This window comes from Pongo abelii, chromosome 10 (assembly GCF_028885655.2).
Source record: "Pongo abelii isolate AG06213 chromosome 10, NHGRI_mPonAbe1-v2.0_pri, whole genome shotgun sequence".
NCBI classification, from domain to species: domain Eukaryota; kingdom Metazoa; phylum Chordata; class Mammalia; order Primates; family Hominidae; genus Pongo; species Pongo abelii.
In genome coordinates, this window is record NC_071995.2 from 77175926 (window position 1) to 77189536 (window position 13611).

General features: G+C 34.1%; 1 protein-coding gene across 6 annotated transcripts in view; it reads left to right on the forward strand.

The window, feature by feature from the left end:
- SYT1 (synaptotagmin 1) overlaps positions 1 to 13611 on the forward strand; it is a 590207-nt gene that overhangs the window by 105211 nt on the left and 471385 nt on the right. For all 6 annotated transcript variants that reach the window (XM_024256352.3, XM_054526597.2, XM_054526599.2 and 3 more), the window contains 1 exon segment: positions 10286 to 10418. The gene's annotated coding sequence lies outside the window, so the exon portion shown is untranslated.

Genomic DNA, 13611 nt, shown 5'->3' on the forward strand with positions numbered 1-13611 from the left:
AAGGAAAAGGAATACCAGGGGCATTTCGCTGGAAGAATCAATAGTATGTGACAATCAGATGTGAAAGTGGAAATTAGGAGGAGTCAAAGATGAATTCAAGTTTTCTTATCAGATACTGGGCTAGGAAACACAAAATTAGAAAGCTGTGGGAGAAGCATATGACATTTCATTTGAGGTTTGTGGGTTTAATATACCAGCAAGCCATCTATGAACAGATAGCCATCAGTGGGAAATTTGAGTCTACAGTACAGTAAAGAGAACAGCAGCAAAGATATACAGCATAGCAGTAATTGGAGTACATAGAAGATTATAGAAATAGGAAAGTGCTGAGGATAAAAACTTGGGGGAAATTAAACACAGATATGATAAAGGAAGAGTAAGCAGAAAAATACATTGAAGTAGAACACAAAACTAGAAAAACCAAAATGTGTGTGCATTGACACGGAACCAAAATTTTGAAACAAAGAGTGAAAAGAAGCTCAACAATATTAACAATGTAGAGGAGTTCGGAATTGAGAATGAGGTATGGGATTTGACAACCAGGACTTTTGTGATGACTTTAGTAGGATGGAATGGGGAACCTAGATTACTAAAGATTACATATATATATACGGAAGTAAATGCATAAAAATTTACTATGAAAATTGAATTGTAAATAGGAGAAAGATGAGCATATGGTTAAATACGACGCAATGTGGAATTAATATTTTGACTCAGTATGGAGAAAATTGAACATACTTGTGAACCAGTAGGGAACAGAAATAGAGAAAAATGTAGCAAGAATTCTTAACCCAAAATCACGGATTAGGAGTCTATTAGGTTGTTTTTGATCCCCTGCAAGCATAGGCAATATATTGAATGTACATGTAGTTTTATTGGAAGAGTCATCATATTTTCATAAAGATTCGTACACCCCTCTAGCCTCCACCGCCCTCAAAAGGAACCTTTAGAATCTCTGAAATATGTAGACAGAATATTTTATGAGCAATGCCCAAGGGAACAAGATGAAATGCATTTGAGAGGATGTATATTCTACACTATTTCATTGAAAGTTCATCTGTGAATTTCAAGTGTTCCCTGTAAATTTAAAACACATTTAAAAGGAGTAACTCATATCTCTTAATTTACTCTGAATCTTGAGAAGAAAACAGACCTAAAAGGATCTCCATTGTATCCATTAGTTCAACAAATGATTGTTGAACACTTCCCAATCTTGGGCATGCATAGTGCAGAGTGTACTTCAACAATTAAGCAGGATACCTAATTAACCCAGACTTTAGAGGGACTATGCCAAAATAGGGTTCAGTAATATTTTAGCAGACATAATATCTAAGCTCAGGCATGAAAAATCCATCCACTCAACAAATATTTATATGGTGCTCATATAGGCCAGATACTGTCCAAGATGCTGGTATCATGTGTGTGAATAAGACAAGATGCCTGCCCTCATGCATTGTATGAAAGAGAGAAAATAAACAAATGAACAAGTGAAAAAATTCTATAATCATGTAGTGATAAGTGTTATAAAGAAAATATATATGCAGTGATCCTTCTGTATCCACAGGTTCAACATCCTTGGATTCAACCAATCATAGATCAAAAATACATTTTTTAGAATTTGAACATGTAGAGACTTTTTCATGTTCTATTTCCTGAACAATAGACTGTAACAACTATTTACATGGCATTTACATTGTATTAGTTATTATAAGTAATCTAGAGATAAATTATACCGGAAGATGTACATAGATTATATTCAAATACTACAACATTTTATATCAGGGACTTGAATAGCCAAAGATTTTAGTATTTACAGGATGTCCTGGGACCAATCCCCAATAAATACTGAGGAATGACTGAATAAGATAAAGGTACAATGGCAATGGAAGACTTCCCTACAAAGGTGACATTTGGAAAAAGACTTCAATAAATAAAATAATAAGCCAGGTTAACATGCAGAGGAGGTGGAGGGAAGAGCAAATGCAAAGCCCGGGATAAAAACACATCTTGGTTGGGCTTCAGGAATGACCAATGTGGCAAGAGCAGTTTGAGGAGGACAAAGAATGGTAGATAAGGCCAGCAGAGCCATTATGGGCCATGGAAGGGGATCAGGATAGGAATAAGTCAACTTGGGATTGGAAGGAATAGCTTGGATTGGAAGGAGTAGCATGACTTATTCCAGAAGTTTGATTTGACCGTGATATAATGAGGGGAGTGCGGTGAGATGAAGTAGGAGAAGTCAGCAGGACCCAGGAAATAAAGGGTATTGTAAACATAAGTTATTATCAGAGCAAAGGTGAGCCACTGAAGATTTTAAATGGGGAGATGACGTGCTTTATCAGTCTTGCATTTTGAGTATTGCATTTTCACTGGATACATTATAGAAAATGTCTTGGCAGATGATCAAGATTGTCTTCAAGGATAAAATTTACAAGTAATGGCCCAGGATTTGATGTCTCTTGCTCTTTCTACTAGTACTTTCTTTCCTAATAATGGGAATAATTATGTACTCAAGTATATTAGGAAAATTAATCTGAAACTGGTGTTTCGGATGAAGGGGAACTAGAAGATTATTCCAGAGTTTGTTATAGTATATAAGTATAAAGTGATAAAGATCTCAGTCAGTCCACTCAAGGTATTAATGATGGAAATTGAGAGAGAAAGGTGAGTTGCTGCTAGAGTCATAGAAGAAAGAATTGATAGACTTGTGCCTGATTACAGAAAGAAAGAAAAAAAGCAAAGATGACCTCATGTGGTATTAATGACTAAAGACATTGTCATTTGTATTTGTGGGCCTGGCCCATTGCAAACCTCCAATAAACCCTACTTAAAGTGAGTAAATGAACACAGGACCAAGTGAGAAAGAAAGAAAGCAAGGTTATGGGAACTGGTTTTGGTTTTAGGCATCTTATGTTTGAATAGAATGGGCAAAGACAGTTGCCTAAATTTTAAAAGGTTATCAGTATATTAGTTTCATTTTACATCCTGGACTAACTCAGTAGTATTATAAACATGAGTCAGTTTAGCTAGGTGCACCTATCTTTCAGCAATACACAGAAAAAAATAAGACAGAGACATGTTTAAGAGCAAGGACTTGAAGCGTGATAGCCAGGGTTCAAATCTCAGCTCAACTTCCTGTTAGTGTGACCTTGAGAAAAGTACATAATTGTTATATTCCTATTATCTTCTTCAGAAGATAGCAAAGATGCGATAAATAATCTGCTACCACTAGCCTTTAGCAAATACACTATAAATCAGGTTTGCAGATCAAAGACATCATTGAGTAACTTAATTACCCAAGATTCTCAACCAAGAAATAAACCCAATATGGCTTATGATGAGCTACATATTTTAATTGGATTAATTACCCAATCCTCATAACAGCAATGTTGGAGATTTACTGTTATACCCATTGTTTTTGTTTGTTTTCTAGATGATGAAATCAAGAATTATAGCTAGGTGGGTGGATCACCTGAGGTCAAGAGCTCAAGACCAGCCTGGCCAACATGGTGAAACTCCATCTCTACTAAAAAAAAAAAAAAAAAAAAAAGTTAGCAGGGTGTGATGATGCATGCCTGTGATCCTAGCTACTCGGGAGGCTGAGGTAGAAGAATTGCTTGAACCCAGGTGGTGGAGGTTGCAGTGAGCTGAGATTGCGCCACTGCACTCCAGCCTGGGCAACAGAGTGAGACTATGTCACTGTTCAATAGATCATGTGCGTTAAAAATTTTCTCTCATGATGACTACTTTTAGCAAATCTCTAGACTAGATTCCTTTCTTAACCATTTATCTTATAAAGATGTCCAAACTTCTTTTGAATAATTTAAAAATAAAATTTGAAAAATAAGTTTACAAAAGATAAAAGAAATACATTCATCTGTCCTCACTAACAAAGGACTAGAGAAAGTGAAGGCAATTCAGTTGAACAAAAACAGGTTGTTAAAATTCACAGCATAGTCTGTGTTGAGATTTTAGAAATAATATTTAAAAAAAGAGTAGATGCATTGTTCCATGGATTAAATCAGACAAGAGAGCTAAGCTTTTCAATTAACTTTTCTGAACAATTCACAAAGAAAAATTATGTCTTTCATTTCACATTGAATAATATGGTAAACAATTTTTCCTAACATTTTTGATAAAAAATCAAACAAATTTTACTTTTAATAATGAAGCTAAAACGTGTTTTTCTAAGTATTTTGTACTATTTTAACTTTGTGATTCTAGAGGCAAATAAAGTCTTATGATGGCTTGACTTGGACTATATATTATAGTAGAGGCAATGTATAATGAAAAGGGCACTTTTCACTGACTAGACTGAGAATCAATAGATATGAATGATACTTCAACTATACTACTAATAAGCTGTGAGACTTTGGGCAAGTAAATTTAATTTCTGAACACTGTTTTCAAGGAAGGGAATCATTGACCCTTTTTAAGAGTCTGGTGAAAACGCATAAACATATATAATTTTACAAAATATTTCAGGAGGTTTGTAGACTTCTAGGAATTAAAGTTCCTATTAATAGGTAATTAAATGAAGAAATACATAATCCTAATGTCTGTTTTACATTCTGTTTCTAATACAATTTTTAATCATTTAATTGTAAATGATTTCTTAAACTAAGAACAAACAATTGAACAGTGTAGGTGAAAGTCTCGCTCTTCTATTTTCTCCCACATTTGCTGCCTTTGACCTTTTAAACCAAGATTCTTCTTATGTAAATATCATGTAAGATATCTTGCCACAAAGAATATTTCAGTGTAATTATTCCTTAAATATTCATGTCTCAGGTAATTAGCTGATATATCATCTGTGATTTGCTTATATGTAAGGTCAAAAACCTAAGGTAATGCATCATAAACTAATCATTTATATTTTCTTTGCCAAGGTTCACTGAATCTTTTAACCTACATTGACTACGATAAAGTTAATTTTCCATATTAAAGTAATATTCAAATTAGACTTCTAAAAATTATACTATGGGAAAAAATGAACACACGTTAAGTTAAAATTAAGGGTGCCATAAGCAAATAACTTCGCAGCTCTTCTTAGCAAAAAAAAAAAATATATATATATATATATATATATGAGGCACATTTCTCTAAATTATTTAAGTTGGTGTATTAAACCAATTTATATCTAACCCAGTGAAATTTATGGCACATATGTTCATTAGGAGAAAATAATTGATAAATTAAGAAACATTTCAATCTGTGAAAAATCTATTAATATTCCTAACTCATTCGATTTTTTTTCTTTCACCTTTGAGTTTTTATGAACTTATTTCTATGCCATAACAATATAATATAGATAAGTATAAAATACATACGTTTGTCTTAAGTTATATCCCCACCAGTCTCCCTATCAAATAAAGGGTGCCAGACAGTCCCCTATCTGCATTTATCTCTAAACTGACAATAACTAAAAGATTCAGAATTTTATGTAAACATCAAGACAATGTGCTTAAAATAATTGAATCTTACTCTACAATAATCGAACTTAAAGTCTCAGAGAAATATGTTAGTTAGGACAAATGTACTTTGCTTTCCCATTAGCCTCTTTACCTTCCATTTTTCATCAACTTGTTTTGCCCAATCGGGCTTTATTTACACCTTTTTAATAAGCTACAACAACTCTAACAACTGTTTCTTTTAAATTTATGTTTTAATTCACAGGAAAAATTATATGTATTTACATGCACAACTTGATGTTTTGAAGTCTATGTACATTGTGAAATGACTAACACTAGCTAATTAATATATGCATTACCTTAAATAATTACTATTTTTGTGGTAAGAACACTTTACATCCACTCTTATTATTTTTATGACTACCTCATATTATTAACTATAGTCACCATGTTGTACAGTAGATGTCCTGAACTTATTCCTTCTAACTGAAATTTTGTTTCTTTTGGTCAACATCTCCCCATCCCAACCTCTAACCACCCCAGGCCCTGATAACCGCCATTCTATGGAGGCTTCTCAAGATTTTAGAAATAAAACTACCGTATCATCCAGCAAGCCCATTACTGGGTATATATCCAAAGGAAATGAAACCAGTATGTCAAAGGGGTATCGCCATTCCACTACATATTGCAGTATTAATCACAATAGCCAATGTATGGAATCAACCTAAAGAATGTTTTTAATGACAAAGAACCAGGAACACATTTTATTAATCTAATGTGCTCCAACTTACTACACAGGTTGACCTTGCATAAAAGTAACTTTACAAGAATATTAGCACTAAATAATTCCTAACATCTTGGAGACAATTTTCAAAATAATGCATTTGTTTACTCATTCAAGATGTATTTACTGAGCTACTACTGTTCTATGCCAAGTGATGTTCTAGGTCCTAGACATGTAGCAAAAACCAAACTGAAAAAAAAATTAACTCTTGTAGATTTTCAAAGCAACTATAGTAGCAAGAGGAAGAGACGAACAGCAAAAAAAAAAAAAAAAAGTATATGCAGTCATGTCTTAGTGACAGGGATATGTTATGAGAAATGCATCATTAGGCATTTTGTCATTGGGTGAACATTGTAGAGTGTACTTACACAAACCTAGATGATGTAGGCTAACTATATACATAGGCTAGATGGTATAGCCTACTGCTCCTAAGCTCCAAACCAGTACAACATGTTACTTCAATGAACACTGTAGACAACTGTAACACAATGGTAAGTATTTGTGTATTGAAACATAGTACAGTAAAAATATGGTATTATAAGCTTATGAGACCATCATCTTAAATGCAATTCATCATTAACTGAAATTTTATTATTTGGTGCATAGCTATATTAGATAATGATAAGTGCTATGAAGAAAAATATAGCATTACTTATAAATTAAGAAAACAGATCAATCTACTAAACATCAGGTCTTCCGAAAATTATTATTATTATTTTATTTTTATTTATTTATCTATTTCTTTTGCGACGGAGTCTTGCTCTGTCGCGCAGGCTGGAGTGCAGTGGCACGATCTCAGCTCACTGCAAGCTCTGCCTCCCGGGTTCATGCCGTTCTCCTGCCTCAGCCTCCCAAGTAGCTGGGATTACAGGCACCCGCCACCATGCCCGGCTAATTTTTTGCATTTTTAGTAGAGACAGGTTTTCACCGTGTTAACCAGGATGGTCTCGATCTGACCTCATGATCCGCCCGCCTCAGCCTCCCAAAGTGCTCGGATTACAGGCGTGAGCCACCGCCCCTGGCCCTGAAAATTATTTTTTAAACCAATATAATAGTTATTCCTGAGAATAGGTACAATAATTTTTTTTAATCATGATAAATCTCAACTCCTACCCCTCTTCATTCCTGCCTCCACCTCAATCCATTCTTCAAAGAGCAACTAAAGAAATTAGATCCTCCAGAGGCTTCTCGTGATCCTCCTCGCATACACCCTTCAGCACAAACTGACCCATGCCCGCCTCCAGCTTCACCATCCTCCGTGTTTCCCTAAACTCACTATATTCAAGCCATAGTAACTTTTTATTTTTTTAAGTCTGTCAAACGTATAATGCTCCTTCCTGCCTTGGGTCTTCACACACATATTGTTCCCACGTTGAGCCCACCCCACCTCCCTGACCCCACCCCAGCCCCAAACCCGACTAACTCTTCGTCACTTTTTAATACCGAAGTGTGATTTCTGCATGGAAGCCAATTCTCCATGAGGTTCCCCTGTTTTCACTCTTCAAGGGTCTTTACCTATCCTTTGGGAACTTACTACTATTTAAATTATGTAAACACTTATGTTATACTCTGTATATTTATCAAATACCCTCTCCTCAGATTGCAAGTTCTGCAGGACGAGGTCAGAGGAGGGGTGGAAGCAGTTGTTTCTCTCCTTGGCCAGTGTACTTTCACTGCTTTGCACCCTGCCTGGCATAGACTAGGCATTTAGAAAATTGTTCCTGAGAGAATTAAAGAATAAATTTCATAAAAAATGTCTTCGGTTTACAACGTGTAGTTTTATGCAACACTTGGCAAAGTGGGTTCTGGTGGGAGCTGGTAATATCCTTTAAACCACGGGACTGAGCAAATGATTCTAGTTGAATCTGTGTTATTTAATCTGTGTTTTTAAATCTGTGAGGCTCTTGCCCCAGACTCTGCTGGAAGTCTGCTGTGCTTGCTTGTAAGCTCGTAGTCCCAATGACAGATGGTTTTTAATCTTTGCTATTTGGCTTCTAGAATGGGTATGTATTACTAACTCATGTATTTTCTCTAACATGTAGAATCTGATTCTGGTGGCCATTCCCTCTGAAGAATAAGATACTTTCTGGGACTTGTAGCCATGGGAGAAAGGTTTAAAACACTTTCAGGGAGTTGAGGTGAAGCCACTTTATGCTTGGAATCACTGTTGAAAAAAATTCAATTATGAAAAATCACAAATGGGTAAAACCATTAAATAATCCCGGATAGCAATACCTCAGGGCATTATTGTTTAATCATCTCATGCTCAGTATTCTAAAGGACACGCACATACACAGCAAACAAACAGTGTTGGTGATGTTTTCTGTGTTTTTTAGAGTAAGAAATTAGAATTATTTTTGAGGATTGGAAGAATCTTTCCTCACTGACTAGCATATCCCAAATTTACACCATGACACTTATCAATTTATAAAAATATTTTATTTTATTTCCATATATGTCGCCCCAACTTTTTTAGAGGCATGAACCTATCTTTTCTCTTTTTTATCCCCAAGACCTGGCCAAAAAGAAAAAAAAAGTTTAAAATAGACAATTAACATTCATTAAATAAATCACAGATAGTAAAGAAGTATTAAAAGCAGCCTGAGCTGGAGTCAACTATTTCTTGTCTGTATCAGCCAGGCAAAATGTTGCTCAGAAGCCACTCAGGGAATAAAACTCTCTTGTGAAGAATCTGTTCCTTTAAACTAAGGACTTAAGTTTTCCCAAACCCTGTAAATTCCCATGTTTTTCTATATGGATTTATGCCAGAATGATTCCAATCCACTGGTTGGCAAAGAGAACGGTTTAATAACTGCAGAGGAAATATAAAATTCTATTCAGAATATAATGAAAGCTGTAGGGGATTATGTATTCATTTATCTTGTAGTAGGAAAACTCAAATCTTCAAATAACAGTGTTGCCATGTCAGCTTCCTCTGGAGAGTTGAAAACTAAACTGTAAAGACAGTAGAATGATGTGATTTGTATTGGAGTCACTGGAATCGACAAAACCTAAATTCTTTTTTATAATTTATTTCTTTCAATTAACAAATGACAAATTTTATAAACTAGTGGTATACAATATGATTTTAATGTATGTTCTACTATGCAAAGCCTCAATTCTTAATTGGTCTACAGGATTCAGCTGATAACGTGAATTCTGTCTACCTGTGTTTTTATATTTGTAAAAGAATTATGCTACTTTATAACTCAGTTTTTTAGAGATTCCACATTCAGAAATTATTACTTTCAACCATCAAATATGAGATAGTAGAAATATGGGGCAAAATTTTTTGCAGTTTTATATCAAAAAAGTAGATGAATGCAATAGGGAGTGCATTAAAGAGAACAGAAAAAATTTTTAAAAGAAAGAATGGGGAAAAAAGAAGAGAAAAAAATGTAAAAGAAAGGCGAGAGGAAGGGAACCCGAAAGGGAAAAGAAAGTGAGGAAGGAAGGGAATATTAAAGTATTTGATAGAGCTTCCCTACCACCCAGATGCTTTAGTATGTGCAGTATTTCAAAGTTCTTCCTAGGTAAATAGCAATGTCTTTCCTTTTTATTAGCACTGCTGCAGCTGCTGTTGCTCACAAAGAGATTCACAAATCAAAATAGACTCAGTTAGCTTTTCAATAATTCTGAAAAGGTAGGAGAACATTGCCAGAAAAGGATAGCACTCCAGTATCCTAACATAGAGTCTTGTTAGCAAAGCAAAGTGTGAATTGCTTAGATAATTCCTTGCTGTTGGTAATTCCACTGGGTGTCTTCTGTGGCAGCACAGGCTATTTCTCCTCTATAGACCGATGCCATTGAACAGAAGATGTCAGAATGATATGAAAAAGTTGCTCTTTCAAAATGTTTATTCTTCTAGATTTTTTTTAAATGTCAGCATGATTCATACCTATTGGTTCTTAGCCTGGAGCACCCAGCACAACCAGGAATTGAGGAAGCTAGAGCAGGATGTGAATAATGAATGGGCTGCATAAGCAGAAGTCTATACCCAGTCAATAAACAGAAGTCTATACCCAGTCAATGTGCAGAGTTGCAGGCTAGCATTTTCACAGATTCTTTCTATTATTCTCTCTCTCTCAAGGGAAAACAGGAAAACTAGCAAGAGCTAGCAAGAACTAGGAAGAGCTTGAACAAACGCCTGGACTCAGATTGGAAGACTGCTCATTTGTCTACTGCCTCATTCCTGGAAATTGCACTGGAACGGTCTGATTAAGGTATTTGGAAAAAACACATTTTTGACACATTTTGTTGATGATCAACCTCCTTTATCCATCCACATCTTTTTATATGTGGCGGCGGGGCTGGCGGGGGGAAGGGTAGTATTTGTGCTGAAGATTGAAGAACTGTACCTCTTTAAAAATCTTTGTGATATTAAGAGGAAATTAGTGTTTGTCACATCTTCTGAAATTATTACTATTATTAATGTTTTTGAAATGCTGGTTTCGTTGGTGGGGCACTGGCTCCTTGTATAACATGTTTGCTTTCTCCCAATGTCATTTTGTACTCTATCAAATCCAAAGTTGTCATGGTTCATTATCTGTAGATGATCTTGAGCAGTCTTGCATTCTAAAAGAATATGCCATGGCATCTGCCTCTGTGCTTTTGTGGCCTGCTGCACAGATATTTTAGCACTAATATTGGGTGAGGGGCTAGAGGGGAGAGCAGAATTTGTCTCAGACTGATGTTTCTTTGTACCATGCTGTGTCTCATTCTTTCATATATGGCTAATTCAACAGTGAAGTACATATATCACACTGTGACTATTACATATGTTAGAGTACATAATTGCGATTGTAAAGTATCTGTTTGAATGTCTTAACTAACGAATTCCATCAAATTCAATTATCATTCTTAGACTCTTCATTAACCAATCAAATTACTCCTTTGGTCTAAGTCATTTCTAACACACTTTTATTAGGCATACACACAATTCTATGAAGTAAATGTGAGGTGATTAGATTATCTCATGATCTTTATTTGGAGTCCCATACTACAGAAGTTTGGATTTCTAAAGAATAGCCTTTCACTTTACTTCCACTGTATACAGGAGAAATAGTGTTACAGTGTGAAGCTCCGTCTTTAAGACTCTGTTTTACTACTTCTATCTTAGACTTTCTTTTCCCTGAGGAAGTTTGCTACAGTGGGTCACCAATACAAAAATACATAGAAATATACCAACTATATATTCCTATAAAATTAACCTACTTATTAAGTAGATGTACCTATAGGCTTATGCTATACTGGATCATAATGTTTTTCACCTTTTAGGAATAAATTATTTCAGTACTAGAACTTTCTCCTATCTCTTGGAGTAAGATACCACATTGCAGGATCACAGTTTTTATTGTTGAAACACTTTTTTCAAATTATCATTATTTCTTTACATGGATTTCTTTTTAAACAAAGTGATTCTGGAAATGCATATACCCAGTATTGATAGTACTTCAGTTTTCTAGGAAATAATTGCCACAGTACTAATTTATATTGGATATTTTAATCATTTTACAATGAAAGGCAGGTGCCTAATGTCCTTGCAGTATGATTCTTACCATACAGAACTTAAAATATTTCCATTTTGTTCTCTTCTACATTAATGTCTTTTAGGAACATTTTCATCTTCTGTCCTACAACTATTATGAGAAACATCTCAAAATGTGGTCTAAAGCCAACCTACAAAAATATATGTTCTGAGGTCCATGCCAGACTTAAGTCAGAATCTTTGGGAGTAGGCCCTAGGACCAGCATTTAAAATATACATATTAGGTGATTATAATGTACTCCAAAGTGTAATAACCACTGCTCTACAAAATGAGAGCAAGGAAACAACTGACAGAAAAGCATTGTAAAACTAGATGTATAACTGATATGAAAAATAAAAACACCAAAATCAAGTTAAATTTTAATTTTAATTTTTTTCTACATGTTTTCATTACTTGGCTGCACAAAGCATTCTAGGTTGTTTATTTCACTTTTAATATGAGTTTTAAATATCTTAAATTAAAATTTTAATATTTAGTGTTAATTAAGGATATGGATGTCTGTTATCTAAAAGCTTTTTCCAAGTTGCCAAATAATGAATGATATTTATAATGGTAAAAGATATTAAATTTATAATTTGTATAACTCATTAGTATTTTCATATTTGAATCTTTAGTTTTACAAAGCTTTGTAAATAACAAGTCTATCTTTAATATTTTATATATCTAATAAACACCACTTTTTAAAGAATTTCAACCTATCTTTTTGTTATGGTTTCCATTTAAATGAATTACATGAGTGTCTTACTTTCAGAAGATGCTTTATTAATACAACTAAATTGAATTCTTTGGGCTGAGATTTTTCCATTTTTTCATAAATGAATATTTCCATATTATCTAATCTTAATAAGAATATTTTCTCAGTGTGACAAGTAAGACATGTTTGCCAATTTAATATACCAAACTCTAAAGTAAGTATACATTCCAATGCGAGTTAGGGCACAAAGAACTGTCTTCTGAACCATGAAAAGACAGTGTCGTGATTACCTCAGGCACTGAAAGGCAGCAAAAATCTACATTAGTTCTAGTAGAAAGACTACAGAGAATGTTTGACCCATAAAATTAATTTTTGCTTCCTACATAGCTGACTCCATGGAGACAAGGTCTAAAAAGGGAAAATGGTCAAAATCTTAGGTTTGTAGGTTAACTTACTTTGTAAACTAAATATGTCCTGAAAAGACTGGAATAATTTAAATTGTTTCTACGTTCATAAGAATCATTTTATGTATGAAAAATCTTTTGTTTTCAGCTAGTTTTGAAGATTGTATTTAGATTATGGACAGACACTACTTTAATTGGGTTGTGTTTCAAAAGTTTCATTTAGAAGTTAGATATTTGGGACTCAAAACTTATTTTCAAATATAAAGAATACTATAAATGCTGTTTCATGCCCAGATTCAATTTTATGAAATCCACAACATTATAGTAAAATTACATAAGTTATAAAACTAGAAATTGAAGGGAAGAATCATTGAAAACAATACTATATGATCCTCAAAATTAAGCCAATTAGACCAAAAATATTACTTTATATATTTACTTTGAATATCAATGCTAAAGGAAAGTAAATTTGCTTACAAATAAATGAGAAATTAAAAGAGAGGGTAGGATATTTTTCTAAAACACAGAGAAAGTGGGGTTATAGCATGAACGGTATTCCCCTGAGCAGGGGGGCAGAGGGAGATGGAGCGAGAGATGCTGGGTAGATTTAGAAAATGAAAGGCAAAAGGATCTCAAGCATGAGTGGCCAACAGCATTGAACTAGCTATTAAAAAGAAAATTTGCTCATAAATGGTATGTTTATAATCCAGAAGAACAGGTGTATTCAATGGTTTTTTGTTTTTGTTTTTGTTTGTTTTTTTGTTTCTTT